The 6,000-nt window shown below is 45.6% G+C and overlaps 1 protein-coding gene across 1 annotated transcript in view; it reads right to left on the reverse strand.

Moving 5' to 3' along the window:
* Window positions 1-5,070, reverse strand: part of LOC143284995 (protein Wnt-5b-like) — a 124,946-nt gene extending 119,876 nt beyond the window's left edge. The window contains exon 1 of the mRNA XM_076592159.1: window positions 3,684-5,070. The gene's annotated coding sequence lies outside the window, so the exon portion shown is untranslated. The remainder of the gene's footprint in view (window positions 1-3,683) is intronic.
* Window positions 5,071-6,000: the final 930 nt, after the last annotated feature.

The following is a 6,000-nucleotide window of genomic DNA, read 5'->3' on the forward strand; positions in this document are numbered from 1 at the left end:
TGAATACAAAAAAAACAAACAAAAAAACGTATGAGCACACACATAAACAGGCAAGGCGCATGCAAGTACTGTGACACTTATCCATGCTTTGAACACACACACACACACACACACACACACACACACACACACACACACACGTACATACATGCACACATACGCACGCACGCACACATACACATGCACACGCAGTCAAAGCACACACATCCATGGTCACATGAACCAGTTGCAGACAAAACAACTACGTATTTGTCTGCCGCGGACACATAATCTCTTTTCCAGACTAACCGTAAACTTTAATCTGTCTCACAAATCTCTACCAAGAGGTCCTTTCCCCCCCAGGATCTCTCTCTCTCTCTCTCTCTCTCTCTCTCTCTCTCTCTCTCTCTTGTAGTCATACACCCCCCACACAACCATATATATATATATATACACCCATCCACACACACACACACACACACATATATGTGTGTGTGTGTGTGTGTGTGTGTGTGTGTGTGTGTGTGCGCGTGTGTATGTGTATGTCCTTCACAGTCAGTGTTCGTATGTATGAATGTATTTCTCAAGAGTTTTTCTTTTCTTTTAGAGTTATTGACTCACGAGGAACGCGGAGTGTGAACATTTCCCCTTATTTCATTTGACAAAAATACATTTAGGTAAGGTTTAAGACATTATGATATCATTTTCAACTCAGTTAATACAAACGTATAAATGTGTATGTGTTAGATCATATATAACCAAAGGCCGATATTACCTTACCTTTTGTTCAAAGGCCTATGTGTCCCAGTCTCAAGTGTCAGGGGTCCCATATAAGTCTACAGGTCTGTGTGCTCAAGTCTTCATGTGTACAAAGCTTTCATTGTCGAATGGTCTGTGCATAAAGTTCTACAAAATCATTTTGGATAACTTGCAGCCCATAGCATAAATGGTGTCTACGGTCTCTGGCACTGACTGTGAGGGCTATGAACATTTACACCACGGGAGGTTCCAATCTGACTCTCAGAAGACTTTCTGATCTGTAGTCTAAGTAAGCACAGCTCTCTATGAAAAAGGAAATCCGGGAAGACATTGGGAGACCCAGGTCCGGACTGATACAAATAAACTCGCCAAAATAACCAAAAATTTCAAGGAAAACTTTCAGATTTGTGTTCCTTCGCCGATTATCAGGTTAAAAACAGGTAATTACCGCCAAACCGTTTAACACCCCCACCCCCACCCCCCGCCCCCTCCGATTATACAGACCGGACGACAGACTGAAAACAGAAAAACAAAATAATGCATGTCACACATTGTCAGAAACTGGAGGAAGTTTCAGATCTTATTCAGTCAGAAAGACGGGAAACGATAATTGACAACCTGCTGCCATGCCTGGGGTGGGGGCGGGGGGAGGGGGGGTGAACATTTCAGGCCTGCACTAACAGAATGAAACAACCACTGATCCAGAGGAACACTTTCTGACTATACGCTTTCAGAATAAATGAACAAGCACAGGCTGAGGACAACATTCTCAGATCACACATTAATTCCACAGAATGACAAACCCACCACAGGTTGAGAGGAACAACTGCACACCATACACCCTAAAAATGAGACAACTACAGGCGAACGGGACGCTTTCAGACCGAACGCCATCAGAATGAGAACAATTTCAGGCCAAGCACTCTCAGAATGAGGAGAACAATTTCAGGCCAAGCACTATCAGAATGAGGAGAACATTTTCAGACCAAGCACTATCAGAATGAGGAGAACATTTTCAGGCCAAATACTTACACTGTCAAGGTTAGGGGAACAGTGTCACGAGATCACACATTATCCAAATGAGGGGGGAATTTTCAGACTAAAAGCTGCCAGACTATCAGAATGAGAGAACAATCACAGGCTGAGAGTAACGTCTTCAGACCATACACTGTCAGAAAATGGGGAAATTTTTCAGACCAGACTATCAGAATGAGACAACATTTACATATTGAGGGGAACACCTTTAGGCCACACTGTCAGAAGAAGGGAACATTTCCAGGCCAAAACACTATGAGACTGAGAAAACAACCACAGGCCATTACATTATGAGAAAATAAGTAACATTTACAAACAAATAACAACAAAAAAAGGGGGGGGGGAGGAGGAAAAAAAGGGCCACCGCCAGTTTAAGTAAAAGGAAACACAGACAATTACGCTGCAAGAGACGGAAAACAGTTTCAAGCAGACCATGGCACTGCCAAAACACCAGGTGCTAGAACATCATTTACGAACAGATAATTGCCTGGCTGTTCGCAGGGAGGGGTGTAAGGGGGAGACGGTGGGAAGGAAGCACGAAGAGATCACTACACTGTTGAAAAAAACGAGGAACTGGGAAACAGACAGATCATTTCACTGCAAGGAAACAGCGGGGAATTAATGGTTAGGAACAGGTTACCGCTCTGATCAGCCACAAAGACAAAGGACCTGGAAACCGGCTTTCCGAGTATTTGCACTTTTACAGAGTGGACGTGGACTGAATCTGTTAAGTAGACTACCAGTGAGGTTGTGGCCCATGTGGTTAGAATGTCCCCGCACTTAACCTGATTAAGAGAGTCCATGATTCGAGTCACAAAATGCTAGGACCTCCCCGCTCCCCAACCTCCGCCCTCACCCCACTTTTTAACCACTCTCTGATCATCTGTTGGGAGCAGGTCTTTCGGATGTAACGGTAAACATAAACCACGAAACAAATCAAATGCACGTACACGTAAAAGAACCTACGAAGGAAAAGTTTGCTCCATGACAGGAAAAAAAAGCTGTGTCGCTGCAGTATGGGCGGCACACTTTCCTTGCCCCAGAGGGACCAACCAGGAATTTTGGAAGGAGAAAATTCGTTGTGATAAGAACTTAAGTAACACAATACATTGCCAAAACGGTAAGAGGGGAAGGGGAACGGTTACAATTTTATAGCCCATTACATTAGCAGAAAGAACAGTTACGGACCATTGCAATAACATAAAGAAGGGGGGCAGAGGAACAACACACAGCAGACCGTCGCGTCACCAGAAGCGGGTGTCGGGTTACACACACGCCGTGGCATTGCCGGGTAAAAAAGAAGCGAAAAAAAGGTGGGTGGGGGGTGGAGAATGTTCGCTTATTTTCAATCCGTCGTCGCTTTGGTTCTTGTTTTCTCACGGCATCCATATTTGATGCGTCTAGAATTCTGCTTCTCCCCAACTGTAAAACTTTTATAAGATTGTAGTCACTGTTTGTGAGGTTTGTGTCAACTTAGCTGTTAATTGTTTTTAGCCTTTTTACTGTGTATTCATACTGAATGATGTATATGCAGCATACACCACAAAGGAATTTTTGTTATTATTGGTACTATTTTTCTCTGTATTCAGTTGGTTAAACTATGGCGTTTGTTGCTTCGTAAGAAGTGCACTGTGACAGTGTCCCTTTACTTTGCATATAAGGCAGTAAATTCGTACCATGGTTGATTATAATCAAACAAAAATGAAGTCAAGAGTACAGTCAATATAACAATAAGAACACTGTTGGGGCGGGAGGTCAAGAAATAGATCAGCACATTGCCATTGTAATCACACGCTGTGGGGACTATTACAGACAGGTGAACCACGATGTCATGGGAAAGACAGAAGACAAAAGAACTGACACAAATGGATCAGTATGTTATCAGCACAGTAGAATACAGATGACCCTACCTAGTCCTCATAGTGATTCGCTGACGGAGACATGCACGGTTGAATAGAAATCCACTCTGACTTGAAGCACAACCACTTGTGAAAAACAACTGTTGCAGCAAACTGCACTGATGAAAATTGATTCCCGACTGATCTCAAAACGTGGACTGAATCCAAGTTTGGCGACACACAGATATTGAAGATATAGAAATCCACAGGGAAACAGACATTAAGTCAACACTGCAGCATCACCTGACTCAGTCTCACATCAGTCAGAATTACTGTATTCCATACATGAGATTTCCAAACAAATCTTGGAAAGGGGCCATTTTCGTTTACTCTTGGTAGTGCTTGAATTGTGTTCCTGAACAGCAGCCACATATACTCCACACGGAAGCTTTGAGAAATGTATAAGATTATATCTGAATTATATCATCGTCACGCTTCTGTAATTATATTTGAAAAGGAAAACAGTGTATGGGCTCCGCCAGAGCTTTCTGCTTCACGACTGTTTCGTAGTCTGCCTTTCACACAGTTTGTTGAGCTTCCATCTCAGTGCCACTGGCACAAACAACACAGAGACGCGAACATGTAAAATCCTCCCGGCAGTGCAAACGAGTCAGTATCCGAAGCAGCACAAAAAACACGCTGATAGAACAATGATTATTTATTCCAACACTCTAAAAACACTTCCAAAGCGAGATCTTCATATGAAGACATCACGACCAAAAACTGGTCAGACAGCTTCAGTATCAACCGGGTTTCAAAAACCTCTCCAAACTCGTCTTCTTCTCATCAACTGCTTCATCGGATAATCTGAACAGAATGTGCAAAATGCTCGTTGAAATGTTCATGCAGACGACCTTTAAAAATATCCACACTTTTTGGATCTTTGCTGTCCTCTCCTCGCCTGCCCACAAATCGCTGTCTCAGATGACGTACCGCATACGAACGTGAGGAAAACTTTCCGATCACGGCACAACGAACTTCGAAAAACACAACAAAATGGTGCAACTGTACACAGTCGTCTGCCCGCGAACCAGTCAGAAAGCCGAACACGAGGCAAAACACTGACACGTGCCAATCAAACAAACTAAATAGAAGAAAAAGAAGGAAAGAAAAGGAAAAAAAACAAACACCCAGTCTCGTGTCTTCACTGTCGTCTGCACAACGAACTGGTTCGCGTCTAAAAACCGGAACGCGAGGCGAACATTGACACGTTCCTTGATTGGTCACACCTACTTCACAAACCCACCGCCACCAACCACTACACGACCGTTCCCATCACACGAACTTCATCAAACAAACCGTCACCACAAAATTTCATAGTAGTGCCTTCAACGTCAGTCGTCTTCGTGACTCTAACTGGCTTGTCAGACAGACCGGACCAGCCCCAAAACAAGGTGAGCGTTGTCTAAGCGTTCCAATCGCTCCATGCTGTCCGGCTAAACCCTTGCACACTTCTTCTCTCCCAGCGACCCCCGATCACAGCACTGCAACCCCCTCAGTTCCATAAACAGTGGAAGTGTTGCAGTGGCAGTGAAGCCGACTGCTGCAGGGAGCAAGAGAGAAGGACTTGTATTGGGAGAAAGAGGGCACAGAGAGAGAGAGAGAGGGGGGAGGGGGGGGGAGAGAGAGAAGCGCGTGAAAGGTGTGTGTCTGGGCGGGAGGAGGAGGAGGAGGAGTGGAGGAGAGGTAGGTGTAGGGGGGGGGGGGAGTGAGGGGGGGGGTGAAGGGTGGAGGTTGACGAACTGAAGGCTGGGGTTGAGATGGGGTGGGGTGGGGTGGAGTGTGCGTGTGTGGACGTGCGTCAGTGCTTGTGTGTGTGTGTGTGTGTGTGTGTGTGTGTGCGGTGAACGTGGGTGTGAGTATGCGTGTGTGTGTATGTACGTGTGCGTGTGTGTGCGCCTGTGTGTGTGTGTAATTGTGTGTGTGTGCGCGCATGTGTGTGTGTGTGTGTGTGTGTGTGTGTGTGTGTCAGGCTCCCCGATCTGAAAGAACAGTTCCCCCCGTCACTCAAATCCAGCACGCCTGCTGCTTTACTTCTGCCGCCCTTGTTTTCTTTTCGTTTTGTTGGGAGGGATTATTTTCCTCTGCCTCGCGCCACCCCTCCCACCCCCACCCCCACACCACCTCCCACCTTCACTTCATTCCCTACCCCGTTCCTTTTCCTCTTCCTCCCCCCACCCCCTCCCTCTATTTTTTCCTTCCTTCTATCCTCACAGTTCCTCATATCATCCCCCCTCCCTCTCTCCCTTCTTCCTCTGAACCCATCTCCTGAAATCTTTCTTTCTTCTCCCTCTTGTCTTTCCTTCACTCTGCTGTTGCGCTGGGGCCA

This window comes from Babylonia areolata, chromosome 8, assembly GCF_041734735.1.
Source record: "Babylonia areolata isolate BAREFJ2019XMU chromosome 8, ASM4173473v1, whole genome shotgun sequence".
NCBI classification, from domain to species: domain Eukaryota; kingdom Metazoa; phylum Mollusca; class Gastropoda; order Neogastropoda; family Buccinidae; genus Babylonia; species Babylonia areolata.